This window comes from Pseudorasbora parva, chromosome 3, assembly GCF_024679245.1.
Source record: "Pseudorasbora parva isolate DD20220531a chromosome 3, ASM2467924v1, whole genome shotgun sequence".
In the NCBI taxonomy this organism is placed as follows: domain Eukaryota; kingdom Metazoa; phylum Chordata; class Actinopteri; order Cypriniformes; family Gobionidae; genus Pseudorasbora; species Pseudorasbora parva.
The window spans coordinates 46424714-46447626 of NC_090174.1; the positions used below are offsets into that span (position 1 = coordinate 46424714).

At 41.9% G+C, this 22913-nt stretch overlaps 2 long non-coding RNA genes across 2 annotated transcripts; one reads left to right on the forward strand and one right to left on the reverse strand.

Annotated features, from left to right (window-relative positions):
• Positions 1-7394: 7394 nt before the first annotated feature.
• LOC137072010 (uncharacterized) lies at positions 7395-10452 on the reverse strand. The gene is made up of 3 exons (XR_010904579.1): positions 10163-10452; positions 9734-9853; positions 7395-7982 (listed from the first exon to the last, which is right to left on the reverse strand). It is a non-coding gene; the product is annotated as an uncharacterized lncRNA (long non-coding RNA).
• A 3073-nt stretch (positions 10453-13525) lies between these two features.
• Positions 13526-14108, forward strand: LOC137072011 (uncharacterized). Its single transcript, XR_010904580.1, has 3 exons — positions 13526-13740; positions 13823-13908; positions 14067-14108. It is a non-coding gene; the product is annotated as an uncharacterized lncRNA (long non-coding RNA).
• The last annotated feature ends 8805 nt before the right edge of the window (positions 14109-22913 follow it).

Consider the following 22913-nt stretch of genomic DNA (forward strand, 5'->3'; position numbering starts at 1 on the left):
GGACAACTGGCACCCCGACTGAGTCTGGTTTCTCCCAAGGTTTATTTTTCTCCATCATGTCCTATTGGAGTTTTGGTTTCTTGCCACTGTCGCCTTTGGCTTGGCTTGCTCAGCTGGGGACACTAAAATTATGATCCAAGTTATTCAACTAAATATACAAATAAAATTAATTGATTAGATCTTAATTAATTGTATAAACTATATTACTGATCTGCCCACATTGTCGCTATATGATAAATAAAAATAAGCTGATAACATCACTGTTAAATATATATCTTATAGTTGCTCTGCTGCGTACACTGGAACACCCCAAAATATCAAGCATTCAAATCTAATTAAAAAAGTTTTACATTTGAGTGGTGAATCTTTAATGCTGATCTGTGGAATTATGAATATGTTTCTGGGAATTGTATAGTGTGAAAAGACTCGGCCACATAGGTCAAAGTGGCTTTCAAGGTTGAGCATCTTGCATTTGTATGTTTGATAAAATATAGCTTTTTATGTGTTTGCTTGTGGATTTGAACCTGTGATTATATTGTAAGCAGTTAGCAACAAGGAAGATGCCAGAATGAGAACACAATGAGGAGGATTTAGCACTGCTGGATGGATAGCTCAGTACTTTCATTCAGCGCTAAGTGAATTAGATGGAACTTTCTGCAAGCTCTTACTTTCACAGAAAGATACTGTAAACAGATGGCCGACTGGCAGATTAACAATTGTGTTTTTTTTCAATTGTAAAAAATATATATAGAATATGTTTTTTTGTATGTGCATTATAAACAGCTTTTCAGTAATCATGACATGAAGTGTAGTTTGAGGCAATTATTATAAATTTCAGTATTATCAAATCTTTTGTTGTTGTTGACTGAAGTCAACCAGTAGCGGTGGTCTGAAAGCCAAATGAATCCACATATAGAGGGAAAGGTGAGGCTGAGAATTCTTGAAAGGTCTGACACTCATTTCAGACAACAGCAGCTTTGAATCAGATGGCTCTCTCGCCCCGAATGAAAGCCCCTTTAAGTGCAAGGGTGCGATCTACAGTTTGATCAGCAGTCTGTTCTGAAAGAAGATCCAAAAAAAAAAAAAAAAAAAGGATGAGCTGGATTTAGAACTGCTCAGAGGTTCTAAATAATTATCAAAGAACAAAGTAATATCATGAAGGAGAAAGCAGGGGTGTAAATATGGATGAGCATACGTTTTCTCATGCAGAATTGTTACATGCTATATTGCTCCCACTTCAGCAGCTTAATAAACTGCATTTTCCCATCATCACCCATAGACCGTAAAAAAATATGGACGACTTGACATCATCCGTTTCCGCTTGCCAGATTTGAAGCTTTCAGGCGGTCTGCACGGCGCTGACATCTTGGGACTGAGTCTGCACAGTAGAGCTCTCAGGACCAGAGTTGCGCAGTAGAGAGCAGGAAGTACAGTCGCGATATCAAAAGCCCGTCCACACTCTCGCAGATGCAGAACAATTAATTATGTTGGTGTGAAATAAACAGTTATGGAAATGTGGAAATTATAGCTAAAGCTCTAATCTGCTCCCTAAAAATTCCGAAAAAAGTCTGTTAGTGCCTCAGTGACAACTTCACTCAGAGAAGATGTCGATCTCAGCTGTCAATCAAGACTACCAATAATATCAAGCATTCAGATTAAATCAAACAAGTTTTACATTTGAGTAGAGAATCTTTAAGGCTGATCTCTGGAATTATGAATATGTTTCTGGGAATTGTATAGTGTGAAAAGACTCGCCCACATAGGTCAAAGGGGCTTTCTGAGTTGATCCTCTTGCATTTCCTTCTGTATGTTTGATAAATGTAGCTTTTTTATTTGTGTTTGTTTGTGGATTTGAACCTGTGATTATATTGTAAGCAATTAGCAACAAAGAGGATGCCAGAATGAGAAAACAACGAGGAGGATTTAGCACTGCTGGATAGCACAGTACTTTTTTGTATGTGCATTATGAACAGTTTTTTAATAATCATGACATGAAGTGTTACATGTATGCTTCTCTGAAAAACACACAGGTCACTTTCCAGTCTACAATTGCCTGTACTGCAGCATGGAATGTTGTTTGAGGCAATTATTTTTAACTTCAAATCATTAAAATCTCTTTTTGAGGCACTGAATGCACTGACTGAAGTCAACCATTAGCGCTGGTCAGAAAGCCAAATTAATCCACATATGGAGGCAAGAGAAGAGAAATGAGGCTGAGAATTTTTGAAAGGTCTGACACTCCTTTTAGACAATAGCAGCTTTGAATCAGATGGCTCTCTCTCCCCAAATGAAAGCCCCTTTAAGTGCAAGGGTGCGACCTACAGTATGGGCAGCAGTCTGTTCTGAAAGAAGATCCAAAAAAGGAAGAGCTGGATTTAGAACTGTTCAGAGGTTCTAAATAATTCTCAAAGAACCAATTAATGTCATGAAGGATAAAATGGGGGTGTAAATATGGATGAGTATGAGCTCCCTTTTTAAGGGAACTTGCGCTGCATCACCTCATTGGGAACGCCTCTCCAATAGAGAGACAGAATGTCATAGGTGGGTGATGTCATAGACCCGGAAACTATAAAACATACCGGCAAACACATGCCTCCAGCTTCTGTTATCTTCACCAAGCACTCTATCGTATTTGGCGAGAAAAACACGCTTTCAGGGTCTGTCACGCGGTCTCACTCTGCCCAACTTAATCTCACGACAAATTGCTAAACCTGCTTTTGATATTAAACAAAGCTAAGCATTTAATTTTTTTTAAAGTTTTAATGCGAAATTCAAACAATAAATAGTGTTTTGGTGCTAACGTGGCATAATGTTAAAGCCAGAGGCATTGAAAAACGGAGTTGCGGCATGCTCTCGTCTCCCGGCGACGCGCACAATCACGCGGTGAGCGCTCAATAATTCTAGCGCTGTGTCAATGCATTTAAATGGCTTAAGCGGATACACAACAGTTTCACTATACAGATGTTTGCAGCAAGTTTTGGTAAACAGCACAGCATAGTTGTTGTGTATTTACAGTAATTAACTTCAGAGAACTCGACTTTGATCTATATACTTTTATTATCACAGTCTCAACTCTTCTTTGTGGTATTTACGTCCTACCAGACAACTGGTATACTAGTGACACCTATTGTTCATACATGTATTTCAATATACCACATATTCCCCTTTGTAAAAGTAAAAAGATCTGAATTAAACCCCCCAAAATATAACAAAGCACAGTAGGCTACACAAGAGAACCAACAGTTCTGAATTTCAACAACATGCATAGCCTTATATCACTGAATATTTCAAAAAGTATGCAATGTAATACCTAATGTTTAACCTGATCCAGTCTGGGGAAAAGGTGATCAAATATGTTTTCTCAATCTCTCTTATTTCTTTTCCTTTCTTACTTTTTTTTCTGAAACATAAAAACACAACATAAATGTCTCAAATACCTTTTCTAGACTACGATCAACATTCAACACCTTTTATCTTTTCCCCTTTTTGTTAAAGAATTGAGTATGTCCCTTTATGTAATATAGTCCTTAACCCACTCTGGGGCACGACACACTCTACGAGGACGAGAAGTACAAGGAGAGATTGACATTTGAGATGTCTGGGGTGCTTGAAAAGGCCTAAAGAAATCTTCTGCTAGAGAAGGTGCACCAGAAGTAAAACAGGATGAAGATGGATCCAGGTGAATAGCATTCCAAGCTTTTCCATCAGAGAGAAGATATGTTGCAGGGCCTTTCTGAGCCACAACGTTAAAAGGCTGAGAAAACTTGGAATGTCCTTTCTTGATAATTCCAGGCCTCCTAATGCACACAAACGAACCAACTTGCCGATCTGTGTACTTTTTCATTTTGTTTTGGGACTGCCAGATTTGAAGATGCCAAATTCAAATTGTATTGGGCCCACAATTGGAAGACCACCCACATGCATCTTTGTCTTAATTTGACGGCCATGCTGAAGTTCAGCAGGTGACAATTTTGTCACAGCATGTGGAGTTGCTCTGTATGTATGTAGAAACTTTCCAATCTTTACCTTCAATGCTAGCAGTCTGCAAACAGTCTTTGAACACTCGATTGAAGGGTTCAATCTCACCATTTGCTTGGATAATATACAGAGCTATGGTAGTGTTTAATATCTCTATCTGAGAGGAATGCCTCAAACTCAGCCGAAACAAACTGTGAGCCATTATCAGTCACAAGGTTAAGTGGATTTCCTTCATGGCTGAACACAGCAGACAGAAACTTCACAACAGTCACAGAAGTAACATAAGGCGGAAACGCGATTTACTGGCCATTTACTGTAGTAATCAATGAGTGTCATTATAAAACGTCAACCTTGGGGAGCATTATTCAAAGGCCCAACTACATCAATAGTCAGTTTCTCCCAAGCCATTGTTGGAGTAGGCACAGGACAGAGTGGATCTGCATGGGTAATAGCAGTCTTGTCATGCTGGAGACAGGTGGAACAGGATTTGATGGCATTTTCCACTTGACAGTCCATGCCAGGCCACCAGTACAAGTCCCTCAGCCTCTGCTTTGTGCACACCATCCCTTGATGAGTGGCATGTGCAAGCTGGATGAACTTTGATTGCAAAACTTCCGGAATGATCACTCTGTGTGTACCACGGATTACATATCCATCTTGTACAGCCAGCTCCTTGCGGATACGATGATATGGAGCTATAGCAGGATTCAAGCTTTTTGCACTACGAGGCCACCCCTTTTCAATGCAGAGCTTTACCTTTTGAAGGATAGGACAAGCATTGCAAGTAGACCTCAGTTCCTCTACAGAAACGGCTGCAAATCCAGGAGACAGTAGAGCTACCATCTCAGGCTCTTGGTATTGACTATTCTCAGCTGATAGAAACGGAAGTCTGGACAAACAATCAGCTGTGACATTGTCTCAACCAGGTTTGTATTCCATGCTCTAATTAAAACACAGAAGGCATGCAGACCATTGGGCAATTCTCATACCTCCACGTCCAAGGACTTTTGTGGAAAGTAATGGAGATAAGGGGCTGTGGTTAGTACAAAGAGTGAAATGGCGGCCCCATAGGTAGGTGCGCCATTTTTTCTGTAGCCAAAACACATGCCAAGGGCCTCTTTTTCTGTTGTGGAACTTTCTTTCATAGTCTGACAGTGTTCTAGATGCGAAAGCAACTGTTCTTTCAGTACTGCCATGACACTGCCACCAATGCCATAATCTGAAGTATCCATTGTGACTGTCGTCGGTAAAGCAGGATCAAATAATGCAATACTCTATTTTTATTTACATCATGTATTAAGTTTAAGTTTAAATAATACTTAGATGCTATAGATTCTCTTCGCATCTGGGTATTTGTGTACATTAACAGCATACAGTCTAAAGTGTTTTATTAAACACTCATTAGACACTTTATTTCTACTTTATTTTTGTTGAAAATAAATGCCTTTTCGATGTGATTTGTGATAACATCGAAAATGTATATAATACAGATTCGAACCAAGGACTTTGAAAAAAGCATCAAATAAACCAGGCTTCCACACTAGTGCCTGTGCCACTGAAGACATTAGACATATTTTCTAAACTTCATTGGTGATCCGACACAATGTTGCTATTATGTTGTTTCCTTGATTTATAGTCAGTGTTTAGCCTAATATTTTTATACATGTCATACATAGGCCTACCGTTCGTTTATAAAAGAGGCGATCTGGCGCTGGACTATGTTGTTTATAAAATCATATTTTGTTTTGTTTTTTGCCGCTGTGGTTAGTGGCGAAAGGCATCAGTTTTCTCTTGTGGCTGTTAGAGCATTTTATCACTACAGGGGCACAGTTGTAGCTTAGTGGTTAGAGTGTCGGGCTTGTAACCCAAGAGTTGCCGGTTCGAGTCTCACGGCTGGTGTGTTGCGGTTAAAGAGGTCATATTTCGAGTATGTGATTCAATTATTGGTATCCTCATCCAAACACACACTCCTGTCCAACCCACTTGTTACACTACTTCTGGAAAACCATTAATTGTTAAGGTAAGCTTTGTCATGATTTCCATATCAAAATCTGAAATAACCAGCTGTAGATGCTATTTACACTAAGAAAAAAAATTATATATATATTTATTTTTTCTCAGTGTCAATATCAGCATTTTTACATAATGCTATTTACATTAGGTGTAAATCATTTTCATTAAAAAAATTATCAAATTTTCAATAAGTGTAAATACTAGATGCTATCTATATTGGCAAATAGTTGCACCTTATCATTTTTGTAGATTAACAGGATCCAATAATTATTAGAGTGAAAATTATTATATTTATTAAAAATGTTGCTACCTTGATGTGAGAATAAAAGCCCTTCTACACCGACACCTAAGCCAACCCAATAAATACTTTATTTTTAATAAACACTCCTCTCTTAATAAAGCACTTTATTTCCACTTTTCAAACATTTTGTAAATTTTCATTGCAAATAAATGGCTATTTTTAAATCACAAAAAAGCCAAATCTATAAGCCAGTGGTTCTCAAACTTCTTCGGCGTGCACCCCCATTTAAACCAAATGTACAGGGACATCTTTGTATACTGTGTAACAGAAGTAATGCTAAAAAAACAAATTAAAATACACTTGAAACAATTTTTTTGTAAAATGTTATATGTAAAATAAATTATGGCAGCCAGAGTATTGCTGTAAACAACTTCAGCTTTTTATTATATAGCAGACCTTCAAGATCAAACAATGGAAAAACACTTCCCAGCAAAACTCATGTTTTAGAACACAAATTTGTTCAATAATAAAAAAAAAGTCAACCTGGATTCTGATAATCCATGTCACATGGGGAAAATGGATAAAGCATGTTTCAGAACACAAATGTGTTCAATTAAACAAACAAACAAACAAAAAAAAACAACAACACTGGGCCTGGACTCTGATAATTTTGAAGTTTATCACATCACAAAGTAATGCAAATGAACAAAGCACTGCACTGATTTACAAAGAGAAGTCCTGTTCTTCAGCGAAATGTTAATCTTCTGAAAGACCACATCTGTGGGAACACAAACAGTTATAATTAAAACCCAAACCAAAAGAAGAGCAACATCAACAAGCCATAACCTAATACTCTCAGTTTTGGCCACAGATAATTACATCACATTTATTGGAATTAATTATAAAAATTATTGTCCTTTAGTGCACAACAGAGCTTCTATACCTGTTACTCTCCCCAGTCAAATGCAGCAATTTTTGACGTCAGACTCAATACTCTGGGGTTGACAGAGTACGCTCTCCTTTTCTCTCTCTTTTCCACCTTGGAACCTTTATGAGGATTTATCCTAAAAATGCACCTTTAAAACACAACACAAACAATATCCTTAAATAATTGTTGTATGCTTCTTTATCCAAAGGAATGCAGTCTATGAATTACCTTTGCAAGAATTCTAGTGTGGCTCCCAGTTCTACAGGGTAACTGATGTTCAATATATAGTAAAGAGAGAACATCAGATACAGGGCTTCTGTAAAACTCAAGAGATGGTCATTTACAATCATCTGGTCTACTGCTACCATGTACACACTGGCTGTCAGTGGGTTCTCTCCTTTGAACAAACACAAAATCAGTAAGACATAATATTTAACACAATGTGAGTTCTGGTCACATGAAACCAGGAATTAATGTGCTGCAAGATCATAGTAAATAATACCCACCACACACTACTATACATGGTGTTGCTGGAAGCTGTTCTGAGCATATATCACTTGGAACAGAGGTGTCTTCTACCATCACAAGAAAGTGGTCTTGGTCATTTTTGAAATGGGTTAGCAGCAACATCACTGCCCCACAAACATGATCCCCTCCAGCTCCATACTTTGTGAGGATTCTCCCTGCTCTGCTTGCTCTTTCTGTGCATTGAAATTGAAAGTACTCCAATATTCTTCTGAACTTACTGGAAGCAGATTCTTCAAAGCAGTTGTTTATGTCAATGCCAGTGAGCTCTTTAAAGTGTGCTTTCATTCCTGCTGGCTGAAAAAGATATGGCCATTCATCAAGTAAATCTTTGGTTTCCTTTCCAGATTGGATGTTGTTTCTTTGATAGGTGTAAGTAGAAGTCATTAAGTCATAGATTGTCTTTACATCACTTTCATTATTTTGAAACATTACTAGCAACTTCTCTTTCTTTTCCTGTTGCAATTCAGATGTTTCTCCAACTAGCAGTTGTGGATCAGAATTTATACAACCATATAACAATTTTCGTTTCTTTGTTGATACTTCTTGAGTACCACAAAGTGGTGTACTAATGGCATTTGATCTTATAAAATTGTCAATTCTACACACCAGTTGTTTGAGGAGAGAATCATATCCACTTCCTACAACCTGGGAATTAATCTCATCTCTGAAAGATTTTGGGTATGCAATCACCATTTGTCGGGCTATTTCTGATACATGTTTTTTTGCTGGACATTTGCTGACTTCCAGGATCTCAGAAGCAACAATGCGGACCAACTGTCTTCTCTCAGAGCAACTTGGCCTTTCACCATTTTGCAACTTTTCCATGAAACTTGCTGGCATTTTTTGCCATGGAACATCAAAACTATAATGCCAGTCATGGTCATAAAATGAAGTTTCACAGCTACTGTCACCTAGAAGATAAGCCAATGTCCACAGGTTACAGGATGAACACTTCATGCAGCTGTACTTTTTTTGGGGGGGTGGGGGGGGGGATTGCCTATTCCAAAGCAGATTTATTGAAGTTTAATAACAGACAAACAGAGATGGCATGGGGCTTGGTGGGTTGTTCATGTGCCACTATATAGAGTATGCATTCAAAGTGGTGCCCAGACTTGTTTTATGTTCGCAGTGCATTATTGTCAGAGGGGAGACTGTTGTGCATTTTTCACAGGGACCGCAGGACCACAGTGCAACAAATTACTAGCATGAAATGGGCACATTTAACATGTTGCTGGTGATCTGCTGCACTGTGGCCCTGTAGTTGCTCTGAACAATAAACAGCAGTCTTCACACTCAACTGGAGATGGTTTGGCCATTCTTGCACCAGGTAATCACCACAGTGGCACATGTACAGATCACAATGTAATTGCACAATGTATGCAATTTCCAAAATCAATGCTTTGAGGCCCCGTGCCATTACAGTTTGATTTGTACCATCAAACTACTCTAGTAAAAATTAAGAGGATCAAAACCTTTCATAATAGTTGTCTTAAAACCAATACCCAAAACTCTTCAAATGTTGACTAGTGTACACTAAATCTGCAGATTTGTATACATATACAGTATACATATACAAACCTGACTCCATAAAAGTTGGGACAGGTAGCAATAAGCAATAAGTATGTACATTTAACTTTTCTGGCCTATTATTGGGTCCCAACTTTTTTGGAATGTGTAGCTCTCATGAAATCCAAAATGAGCCAATATTTGGCTTGACATTTCAAAATGTCTCACTTTCAACATTTGATATGTTATCTATAATCTATTGTGAATAAAATATAAGCTTATGAGATTTGTAAGTTATTCCATTCATTTTTTTACTCACAATTTCTAGTGTCCCAACTTTTTTGGAATCAGGTTTGTACATATACATATAATGCTCTGTGAACTGCACGTGTGGCACAATTTGTTTGCCAGGCATGCTAAAGGCTGGGTATGCTCAAATGGCTAATTCTCTGTATATGAATTACAAGAATTGACAAATTACATGTTTTGCTTTCAAAATGTTTGTGGATTGTTTAATGTTGTATCAGCGTTTTACTCACGTCTTCCACTTGAAGAGCTGGATGGTGAAATTGAGCATCCAGGAGCAGGTGAACCTGATGCATCAGAAGTATATTCAGCAGACAAATCATTGGCAGTGTTTTGCAGAGTGGAAGCAATATCTACATAGCATAAACAAAAAAACTGCATTAAAAAACACTGCAGAAACAAGAAACACACTGACACACTGTAATACAAGTAAAGAGTACAGCAAACAAAGTACAGAATGAAAGGGACTGGGGTGTTGTTTTTACAGTTCATCTAATTGTATGCATGTACACAAGTCAACATTTAAAGTGGATCAAACCTTTAATAATAGTTGTCTTGAAACCAATTCCAAACCCGTTCGTGTGAACTTAACTTTTTGATCCCCTTCAAATGTTGAATAGTGTATATGTATCTAGTGTAAAACCATTGATTTGAAAACTTACTTGGGATTTGGGCTATTAGTTTTCTTGCTTCAATCGGTCTCAGAAAGCCACCTAGATTATCATCTTTCAAAAACTGTAGGTCATCTATGGTCTCCACACCTAGGCTGTTCAAACCCTCTATGGCTAACTTTGAAGTTAAAGGGTTTGGGAACACAGTCTCAATAAAAGTCAACAATGCATCCATTTCTGTTGGGAGAGGACAGTTTATCCTTTTTACAGATGAACAACGCTGTGCTTCAGAGTAATGACCTTCAGTCCCATAAAACTGTACTCATTTAATGGATAATAATCCAGACAGTCCTCAGCATTTATACAAATTAATTCCTTTGTCGCAGGCAAAATCTCATAAAGTCCATAATCATGCAAATACACTGAGGGGCGGGGAGTCACAAGGAAAGTCATATCATCTTTCACAAAAATCAGCTCAATCTGTCCAAACTGTAAAATAGAATACTCCTCTTCACATTTAAGGCAAATTAAGTTTCCTTTCCTGTACAGGGTACCCTTGTATTCTACCCGTGTTGAAACAAAGTCTGGTTCATTAAGCAAGCTTGTCTCAACAGCTTTGCACACAGCATCACTGTACAAATGAGGAGAGTATGTGGACAAGTCAACACTTTTAAGCTTTGGTGAAAAAAATGACCGTGAGTGAAGATATGCTTGAAGAAGTTGATGGTTGTGTGACAATGTCTTGCATACATTTTTGAAGTTCTGTGTTCTTCTCAGACTTCTTTTGAAGTAGGAATGTTTGCTTTCAAATCTCAATGACCATAAACGAATTAAAGGTCCAAGACTTAAAATGAGTGACGTATAGTGAAGCATGTAATGATGTTTTGGTTTCAAATTTTCACCAGGAAACAGCTCCTTTCTTGTTTCCAGATATTCTGGTATTAAGACATTGAGATATGCAATCTGTGCAGTGGAAATCTTGGGAGCACACACTAGCTCAACCAGTTCTTTCAACTTAAGAGTCAGTTGCCATACAGGGTCTTGTGACTCTACTCTGTCTCCAATTATGACAGGAAGAAATCTGAGAAGACACCAGTTCTCAGCTGCTTGACCACCTAACTTTCTGCCCTTTTCACATATCTGAGAGGGGGCAGAACCAGCATCAGAATCCAGATATTTGAATTGTGCAAGTCTCCTGTTCAGCTGTGTATATGAAAACCACTTCCTTTTTACAAAGGATTCCAAGAAAATGGCAAGATCAATAGCTACAACACCTTCAAACAAGTCATGGCCAAGGCATGGGGGAAGGCCAGGCTGAGCAACATGAAAATATTTGAGAGAGTTGAAAATGGAGTCAAACTTTAACCCATTTACAACATTTTCTTCGGTCGTCCTTAGAGTTTCCACTGCCGCCTTATAGGACTCAACTGTGCGATTGGGAAAGTCTACACACACATTCTGAAGTTCACTGCGAGATACCAAACAATACCTACAGCAATGCTTGGCAGTACTGAAGTTCTGTGAGTAACCACCGATGCAGTGGGACCCCAAATTATCACCTATAATAGCCACTATTGTTGCACGTACTATGTCACCCGAAGATGTCACAAATCCATGCTCTTCAAGTTCTTTGACATCTGCCAACAACTTAGAAAAAATCTTGGTTTGACCAAAATAGTTAAAGTCTCTCTCATGACACAAAAGTGATAACTGAATGTTATCAATGCATGATCTGTAAAATGGCTCAAAGTTGCCAAGTGTAAAATACACTCCAATCATTTTGTGTCTTTTTTTAGCTGACCCAAGGGGATTCACAATCTCAAAGGCATCCTGGTAGAAGATAAGTTGGATTGTAATCTCAGGCTGCTTAAACAAGTCATTGGATTTGAATACCGAGCCATCACAGATGTCAGAGAAAACAGAAGAGTGTACATGCTGATGTTTGGTACACTGCTCCCACACCACTGGATCCATTAACATGGTTTTTAAAGTGTTCTTCAATGGAATATACTGTGCATAACGTTGGTTTCGGTTCTCATCACGACCAAGATACATACTTTGTGGATGCACATACGAAAAGTTTTTCTGATAATACTGTCTTCTTTGGTATTCTGTGGAAAGTAATGAATTACAAGCTGAATGTAAATCTTGGCCTTGCTAAGTCTGCACCACAGATTCAATATCAGATTGTGAGAGGGCCATTTTTGACTTGAGTATTTCCCTGAACATCTTCTGTGTGTACTGATGACAGATATAATTTAATCCACAGAATTCCTCCACAATCATCTGAATGGTTGACGATGGCACCAGGTATTTTGCTTGTAGCTGCATATAAAACAGGCAGAGATTTTTCATGTACAATGACTTTGTGTTACATTTCGTCAGTGACTCTGTGAATTCACTTTCATCAACCTCATCCTCAGTAACATCAAAAAATGCTGAAGCAGGTTGCTCAGATAAAGTATCCATAATCCGCAACTGTGCAAATGTCGAAGTCCTGTGCTTTCGTGAAACATGGGCAGTGAAACTTGATCTTAAGCTGAACTTTTTGTCACATTTTTCAAAAGGACAACACACCACCTCTCCCTTGGATAAATGTGACCTGAGATGAGAGAGGACATTTTTCATGTCTGTAAATTGTTGTAGACAGTCTGTATTGTTGCAAACAAACGTGCCCGTCGAATCATCAAAATGAGTATGTGGTCTTTTGTGATGGCGGTAAACATGAGCTTTGAGAGCATTGTATTTTGAGAATTTACATTTGCATTCTGGGAAACAACATGGAAATTGAGTATTTGCTTCGTGTCTGTGTAAGATTTGATGACTAACATATCCCTTAACTGTCTTCAGAGAGCAATCACAAAATGTGCACAAATACATCATCATCCATGTGGTTAAAGGTAACACACCTCATAAGATGAAATCCGTTGTCCTTGCATATGAGGGTTGTTAAATGATTGTGTAAGGCAAGCAACCTTCTAAAACAACAACAACAAAACTCTGAAACCTAGCACTTTGTAATGCTACTTGCATCAAACATTAAGCATAAGATTTAAAGCCGTATGTGATTAGCCATTGTAATTGTATTCACCTGTTGCCAATTAACGTTTAAAATACATTGGATGACATGTTAACAGATTTTTTTAAACACTTACCATTCACCACTCGACATCGAGGTCTGTGATTGTTTTGTAGTCACTGTTATTGCATTCATACAGCAGAATATGCTGTCTGAACGGTCACTTTTACACACAAAGCTACTTAACAAAGTCACTCTTGATTTTTGAAAACAAACTGAGGCCTGTAATTAATCCAGCGAACCCAACTCCGCTCCATGTTTTAGCTTATTTGCTATGTCAATGAGCATGTTTCCCGACCAAAACAAAAACACAGGGATTTTTTCTGTGAGGCCTTTTTACGCTATTTTGGAGCCATGATGTGCCACCTGCAGAATTAGGCTGCTGCTTTGTCTCTTGGCTGATGCCGTTGGGCCGAGGGCAATGATTGAAATGGCGTGCGTGAAGACGGGACAAGAAAGGTCAAAACAGTGCAGAAATGCACACCAAAAAATGTCTACCATAAAAGCAAAAGGGGAAATTTCCTGCGACATTGGGAGGTAATCATACTGGGTAAATATGCTGGCATGTAATATTAAACATAAAATTGTAACCAACAAGTGTTACTGTATTTATGTTGTTTTTGCTGTTGCAGTGCACCCTTGGCCTGGTCCTCAGTGGGTGAGGTCACATCACTAAACTGTCTGAAGAAGTAAGGTGTCGTGGACCATCATAAAATTTGTAAGTGCATTACATATTTAATGAACAAATATTTTTAGTAAAAAAAAAATTGTATGTAAGAAACGCAAGAACATCTAAAAAGAGTAACGTGATCAGACATGATAATGAATATAGATGTGTGATGTATGACAAATAACATTTTCTCTCATTTTTTAAAGGCATCAACATTGACTTGAAGACCATTGTTCTGTTTGAAGTGCTTGTGGAAGATGCAATGTTGAAATTAATTTGTGTTGTCAATGTTGTATTTTAAGCATATAAGCAATGTTTAGATGATGGTACTGTAGCACTGTTTAAAGTTGTTAATATTATTGTTATTTACAATGGAAACTACTGTAACAGAAGAAAATAAAGAGGGACAAATAAAAAATAGTTTCTCTAATGACTTTTTGTGTGACATATAACATACATTTCATGAACTACATATAAAATTATCTGTAAGCCATAATCAAAATCAAAGTGCTGTACATGCCTTTCAAAATTATGGTTCATCACAGGTATTTTTTTTTTCAAATAATGGTCAACACTTGTTATTTTAAATAACGGTCAACACATGTTATTTCAATTTACAGTCAAACTCTGTTAAATAATGATTAAAACATGATTTCAGTTTACAGTCAAAACATGCTTTATTAAGTAATGGTATCAACATGTCATTTATATCTACATTCAAATCATGTTTAGTTAAACAACTGCTACACCATGTTTTTACATTTACAGTTAAAACATGTTTTATTAAATAAGGGTTTAAACATGTTACGTGAACTTACAGTCAAATAATGCCATTACATTTAATGGTGTATGTATGTATTTGCAATTATACAGACAAAATATGTTATTTCAGATTATGTTTTAAACATTTTATAGTACTGTATGGTCAATGTTGTTTTTTAATTTTGCTGTGTAAACATGTTATTTCAGTTCATGGGGTTTTACCGTTATTTTCATTAATGGAAAACGTTTGGCACCCTGTGCTGCCATGCATTTGCTCATTTTTTTCTGTGTTTTTTTTTTACAGTGTAGATAACATTGTACACCCTCCTGACCAGCCAAAATGTGAGACATCATTCACTGAAAAGCACTAGGTATTGAGGCCAGACCGTAAGGGACCTGTCTTTTTCTGTGATTCATTTGATGGAATTTGATGAGAACTTGTGGACTTGCATAGAGTAGATCTCTGTCACCACCATGGTCAGGTGAGCCAATATGCCCACTTTAACTGAAGCTTCAGTGCGCTCCATAGCGTTAGCTTCCGCTACTGCAGACTCAATTTGTCCTGCAATAGTAATTGCCTTTTGAAGAATGAGGTCCGTTTCCAGAAGCAGATGTTCCCGAATGCGTAAAGTGCATGTCTTCTCTACAATCTGATCTCTAATCATGTCATCCTCGAACACAAGCAGTTCACAAGCAGTTCATGCAAAGCAGCCACATATTGCATGATAGATTCACAGAGTCTTTGATCCGAGGACCGTCTTTATCTCGAGGAAGGATAAATCTAAGAAGCCCTGACAGCAACATGGCCAGGGCTGTAAGGGTGGCCGTACCAATATCGGATGCTTCCCTTCGGTCTAGCACTTTCACTCCGTACATTTAGAAAGTGTGTGGACACAGTGCTAGTCCTGTTGAGTATGCAGGGGATCCCCATTATCAATTATATCAACGACTGGTTAATCCTGGCTCAGTCAGCTCATCTGGCGGTTCAACATCGAGATATTGTTTTCGTACATATGAGGAGGTAAGGGCTGAGGAGAAGCGCATTCTTTCTCCAGTGCAGAGAACTATGTATCTAAGCCTCGCATAGGTCAAAGGGGTGAAGCTAAACAGCTAGAAGTTAGAATCAGTGTTGCCAACTATTTTCCAAGGAATGTCACTAAAGCCTGCCCAAATGTCGCTAGATGACGTCAATTAGCATATCCGAATGTGCCTGCCTGTCGAATGTGTTTTCTCTCCTAAACCGTGCTCTTTTGCTGTATTTTAAAATAATATAATACAGCCGACTGTCCAATAAATATGTTTTAATTTCCTCTCCCCTTTTGTCATACATTAGAAGGAGTATGATATAGTGAATTACAAAAAATTTATATGAGTGAAATCTGAATTGAGAAACTGGATGAGTGTCTATAAAAAATGGTCCAAAGAAGGAACAGAGGTAAACAGGCGACAGGGTCATATGTGGCCAAGGCTCATTGATGCACGTGGGAAGTGAAGGCTGGCCTGTGTGGTCTTATCAAACAGACGAGCTACGGTAGCTTATATTGCTCAAGACGTTATGGTGGAGGCCCCACCTTGCAACTTTCAGGACTTAAAGGATCTGCTGCTAACATATTGGTGCTAGATACCACAGCACACCTTCGGGGTCTAGTGGAGCCCATGCCTCAATGGGTCAGGGCTGTTTTGACAGCCAAATGGGGACTAATATTAACACAATATTATAAAGGTGGTCATTATGTTATGCCTGGTCAGTGTACATAGGCCTCTTCTTGTATTGGATAGGCAGTTTGAACTGGTTCCTCGAACTTTGTTAATAAAATATTTTTAGAATCTAGTTCCATTCTTCTCTTGTGCTTATCACTTATATTACTCACTACCACAGAGCTTTATCTTAAGTGAGAAATCCGTGGCAACCCGCACAGGACGCAGAGCTCGTGTGAACAGGGTAGACGCAGAGAAAGGTGTGACGGCAGGGAGAAAACAAGACCTCACGCTCGCATTGACAGTACTGGCAACATTTGTAGAGTGGCTGACGTTTGTCCAAAAAGTCGCTAGATTTGTCGCTTGTCGCTTTTTGGTCTGAAAAATTGCTAAATATAGTGAAAAAGTCGCTAAGATGGCAACACTGGCTAGAATAGGCTACAAGGAAACACGTTGGCCGCTGCTGCCATCAGACCTAACAGTCTCTGATACAACTGTTGTACATAAGACCGTCACAGGGGTGGCTCAAGACCAAGTGATTTCCCCTAGGGGAAACTCTTTTCGAGTAGTCAAGGTGTCTCCATGCCTTGGTTATGGGGAAGGACCCTTGGTTTCTGGCCCAAGGCCCGTTCATATGGATGTGTAACAGTATATTCACACTGTTTTTTCCTTCCCACCTGTTTTACTAAAATCATGCTCACAGTCGTTGCCTGCTTCATTTCTGTAGCCATTTAGTGTTTTTTATGACAAATATAAAAAAAAATTCATAAATCAACTGGTCTGACTGCATAAACCGTCTCAGGTTACGTATGTAACCATGGTTCCCTGAGAGGGAACGAGACGCTGCGTCGAAACGCTAGGGGACGCCTCTGCGTGCCATGTCATGAAGCACTTGTGTAATCAGTCCAATAGCGGGACGATACGTCACGGGCGGGTGACGTCATCGACCAGGAAGCTATAAAGCATGCCCGGACCAAACAGTCACTAGCTTCTGGAAAAGTCGAACAAATCGATCACAGGCATGCCGGGAGTATGGCATCTCGACGCAGCGTCTCGTTCCCTCTCAGGGAACCATGGTTACATACGTAACCTGAGACGTTCCCTATCTCGAGGGAACTTCGAGCTGCGTCGAAACGCTAGGGGACCTCAATACCCACGCCGCCATAGTCCCAAATGTCTGTATGTGTGAATCAACCCAGAAACACCCGGGACCCCGGTGTAGAGGCTACATCTAGATTGTAAAACCTCACAAATGTATGCGGAGAGGACCACCCAGCCGCATCACATACCTCTGACAATGAAACTCCCGAAATAAGAGCCATAGAGGCAGCCATACTCCTAGTGGAGTGGGCGCGGACCCTCATTGGTGAAGGATGTCCGGCCGACTCATAAGCGAGCGAAATAGCCTCGACTATCCACTTGCTAAGCATCTGCTTTGAAGCCGGTTTTCCCTTGCTCGGGGACCCAAAAACACACAAACAACTGTTCTGAGTTTCGCCACAGGGCAGCCCTGTGGACATATGCATCTAGGGCCCTGACCGGACATAGCAGATTTAGCTTCTCTTGGTCTTGACTAGTGAACGGAGGCGGACAGAAAGCCTGCAGCATTAGTGGTCCCGGCACATTAGTCGGGACCTTGGGAGCATATCCTTCCCTCGGGAAGAGAAATGCTTTTACCATTCCTGGTGCAAACTCCAGACAAGAGGGTGCCACTGCCTAAGTAGGCACCCTCGAGCATGCCGCAGGTCTGCGCCTCAAAGTACCACGAAGGAAACGCATGACCCAAGGGTGTTTCCCCAATGATGCATTATCTAATGGAATATGATAAGCAGATATCGCCGACACATATACTTTCAGTGTTGACGGAGATAACCCTGCGGAGAATTTTTCTTGTAGGAACTCAAGAACTGAACCGAACGGGCAGTTAACAGGGTCCAAAGCCTGGTGCCTACACCAGGCGACAAAAACTCTCCATTTGAGTGCGTAAAGTCTCCTTGTGGATGGTGCTCTGGAGTGCAACATGGTCTCTATCACCTCAGTAGATAGACCCGTGTTTATGAACTGGGCCCCCTCAGGGGCCAAGCCCACCGTTTCCACAGTTCCGGGCGCGGGTGCAGTACTGACCCCCCCGGCCTGCGAAAGAAGATCTCTCCTGACTGGGATTTTCCAGGGAGGACCTTCTAGGAGAGACATAATGTCGGCGAGCCATACTTGGCCCGGCCAGAGCGGGGCTACCAATAAAAGCTGAACCCCGTCCCGGCGGATGCTCTCCAGCACTCCTGGGAGCAATGCCAGAGGGGGGAAGGCGTACAGACGCAGCCTCGGCCACGTCTGTACCATTGCGTCCAGCCCCAGCAGGGCTGGATGCGTGAGGGAGAAATATGCTGGACAGTGTGTCGTCTCTCGAGACGCAAACAGATCCACCTGGGCTCGCCCAAAGCGGATCCACAGCTCCTCCACCACCTCGGGTGGAGTCTCCATTCTCCCGGCATCACTCCCTGCCTCGACAGGGAGTCTGCCGCTACAAACAGGACCCCCGGGATGTACATCGCCCTGAGCGAGAGCATCTTGCCGTGGGCCCATGTTAGCATATGACACGTCAGCTTCCACACCCGACGCAATCTCAACCCCCCCTGGTGATTTATATACGAGACCACCGAAGTGTTGTCTGACCGAACTAACACATGGCGGCCCCGCAGGTCTGAGAGGAAGTGTTTGATTTCATATGATTGAAACACAGCCATCAGCTCCAGCTGGTTTATGTGCCAGGAGAGCTGACGGCCGCTCAGACCTTGGGCCGAGCGGCCACTCATGACCGCTCCCCAGCCAGTTAGGGAGGCATCCGTCGTTAGCGTTACGCGACGACAAGGAGCCCCCAGAACTGGACCTTGGGACAGGAACCAAGGATCTTTTCACTTCACTAAGGCACGTAGGCAGCGCCGCGTGACCTTGATCAAGCGAAAAAGGGTTTCCCCTCAGGGAGAACCCCTTGGTCCTGAGCCACCACTGTAAGGGTCTCATGTACCGCAGGCCAAAAGGTACCCCGTTGGACGCTGCTGTCATCAGCCCTAACACTCTCTGAAAGTGTTTCACAGTGAGTGACTGACCTAGCTTTATCTGGTTCACGGTATCCAGGATCGTTTTTATCCTGGGAGGGGATAGCCGAGCCAACATTATTTTCGTGTCCCAGACTACCGCCAGAAAAGTAGTACTCTGCAGCTTATAGGTGCCAGCACACATTTCTTTCCGTTCAACCTTAGCCCCAACACTCTCATATGGGCGAGAACAGCATCTCAATGCTGAACGCCCACTGTTTCGACTATGCTAACATCAGCCAATCGTCGATATAGTTGAGCACGCGAATGCCCTGGAGTCGCACCTGAGCCAGAGCTGCATTCACGCACTTGGTGAAAGTGTGGGGTGATTAAGCTAGGCCGAATGGCAGCACTCAATACTGGTAAGCTTCGCCCCCAAAAGCAAACCTGAAGACCTGTCTGTGCTGCGGAAGGATGGAGATGTGGAAGTATACATTTTTTAGGTCTATTGTGACACACCAGTCCTCGGACCTGACGTGACACACGATCTGTTTTATCGTGAGCATTTTGTTTAGCTGATGCAGATCTAAAAATAGGCCTTAACCCTCCATCCTTCTTTGGAACTATGAAGTACCGGCTGTAAAAGCCCGACTCTCTGCAGAGGGGAGGGACCCGTGTATAGCCTCTTTTCGCAGAAGAGTCTGTACCTCTCGTTCCATGACCAGAGGCTGCTCGGGGGTTACTACCGTAGGAGTAACCCTGCTGAACACGGGTGGGTGTGACCCGAACCCTTTTTATAATGTGAGCAGGACCCATTCTGAGATATTCGGCAGAAGTTTCCACGCTGCCAGAAAATCTACTCTTCCGGGCGGACAAGGAGATATATGTTCGCCGGGGACCGCCGCGCCCTGAAGCACCAACGGTGGCAGGGTTGGCAGACCGGCCCCCCCCGATGGCACCGGGAAAGAGCGGGCGCCTCGGCGAGCCGCACTCTCCCGGAGGGGACTGCCATCGGAAGTCCTGCGCCTCTGACGTCAGGACTTCTTAGCCGAGGCCTTCCTAGCAGTAAGGACGGCCCTCAGATCCGCCCTACCACAGGAAGGTCCCGGCTGAGCGCGTCGCCCGGATCCCCGATCTCTCTGCGGGGGGGGGGGGGGGGGGCCCGAGCGGCCACGCTCTCTCTTTGTTTTGCTCGGTGTAGGTTTGAGAAAGGATGTACTCGGCTGAGGCTGCCCCGCCCGACAGCCCCAGAGGGACATTTTGATTTATTTATTTATTTATTTATTATATATATTTTTATATTTCACATCTCAATATCAATATCCCCCAGCAGGTCTGCTTGTTTTATATGCTTGCAGGGCAACCGCCGTATACAAACCGGCGGCCGCCTGATCTGCTGCCGAATATGCCCTACCCCCAAAGCCGACTTTTTTTTTTTTTTTTTACCGGCTTGTTGTGGGCAGCTGTGGGGCTGTGTGACGATGTGGACTCGGGGGAGAGATAGCTCGCAAGCGTCTCTTCCCCGCGAGACATCGTCGCCCTTTCTGAATGATAGATGCAGACCCATAATCTACGCGATGCCTCTGCAAACACGCGATCTGAGCCACTAAACTCAACCCCGTAATCTACACGCTGCCTCAGCAAGCGCGAGATCCGCGATCGAGTCATAGAATCTATATTGTAGACCCGTGATCTACACGCTGCCTCGGCAAACGCGAGATCCGAGCCACTAGATTCAGCCCCTCGTAATCTCAAACAAACTGTCTGCTCGCCATTATATTGTTCTTTCTCTTTCTTATTTTATTTATATATTTATTTATTTTTTGGCGAACTTCTTGACACTCGGCCGGCCAGTCTAAACTTAACCTGGACACAGCGCGAGTTACACCAATAGCACCTCTTTTTATGAGTGTGTGTGTGTCGTTTTCTTTTGGCAGATCATCATCAGCGCTAACAACATCCAGTTCCTCGGAGCTGGAGTGCTGCTGCGCTTGTGCCTCAGCGCGAGCGGAAGAAAACCGCAGAGCGTGCTTCTAGCTCGCTAACTGAGGCATGAGATCCAGCGGGTAAAGGCAGAGATAGGGGATCACCCGTCTCTAACCCCGCCACTAGATCCAACTGCGATCCCCAGGACGCGAGCCTTCGCTGCGCCTCGGCAACAGCGGGACCCGAGCCCTGAGGACCGCGAGCCAAAGCACTCTCCTCGAAGAGTGCCCGGCGTGATCTTAATATGCGCATTGGGAGTCTCTCGCAATGCTCGCAGCCGACCCCCTCGAGAGCTGACTGGGCATGCTCGAGCCCCAAACACATCACACATTAGGACGTGTGTATCCCCACAGGGAGGAACACAACACCTATACTGACTTGCCATATTTCTTTCTTTCTTTCTTTTTTGAACACACACACAATAAATGGACATACAATTCACACAGAGCGCTTGTGAAGACACAGAAGCTAGTGACTGTTTGGTCCGGGCATGCTTTATAGCTTCCTGGTCGATGACGTCACCCGCCCGTGACGTATCGTCCCGCTATTGGACTGATTACACAAGTGCTTCATGACATGGCACGCAGAGGCGTCCCCTAGCGTTTCGACGCAGCTCGAAGTTCCCTCGAGATAGGGAACTACGATTACTAAACACAACAACATACAAATCAAATATCATCCTTCCTGAGTGTGTGTGGAAATAATGTGAATGTACTTAAAGGAGGGGTGAAATGCTGTTTCATGCATACTGAGCTTTTTACACCTTTAAAGACTTGGATTCCCATCCTAAACATAGACAAAGTTTCAAAAACTAATGTTGGACGTTTGATGGAGTGTTTCTGTGTTAAAAATACTCCTTCCGGTTTCTCACAAGTTTCGGCGAGTTTTTTTCGAGTATGGGTCTACTTGACGTTAAATAGAGCGGAAGGTCCTTGTATGGGCCGTACGGGCTCTTCTCTCGGTAAGGGTGCGCGCGCGTAACTAGAGGGAGAGAGAGGAAATGCACGCCGTAAACAGTCTCTCAGGTGCAGATCCAGTCGTCCGTGAACACTTATGACGCGCTGCGCTCCACTTTATTCCTATGGGTGACGTCGAGCGACTTCAACGCTTCAGCACAGCATTCCGGGAAGGCAGCGCTGCATTTGAACCGATTTGAACGCAGAAATGACGGGAAGCTTCAAGGCATCGCTTCAGTCGCGTCGCAAAGTGGATTTCCACGGTCACTGCTGTCACAGGACTTCACCAAATCATTACAAAGAAGTGTGTTTTTGACGGAGCAGTCCCAGCGATAAAGTTCGGTCCTGCTTTGGAAGCAGCCGGTGAGTAAATCAACTTCAAATGTCTCTGCTATTGGCTACCGTCGCATGAGTAAACGACACGATTGCGTGCTTCATCATTCAAATGCGCTAACGGTTACTCTCTTGTTGTTCTGTATAACACTAGTCTGACTCTGACTCTGACGTGCAAAACCGTTTTGCTTGCTACCTCTAAGGTCTAGTCACATACAATAGTCCATAAACCGAATCATGTCCTCATAAACTGCGCGTAAAGACACACAGAGGCCCCTAAATA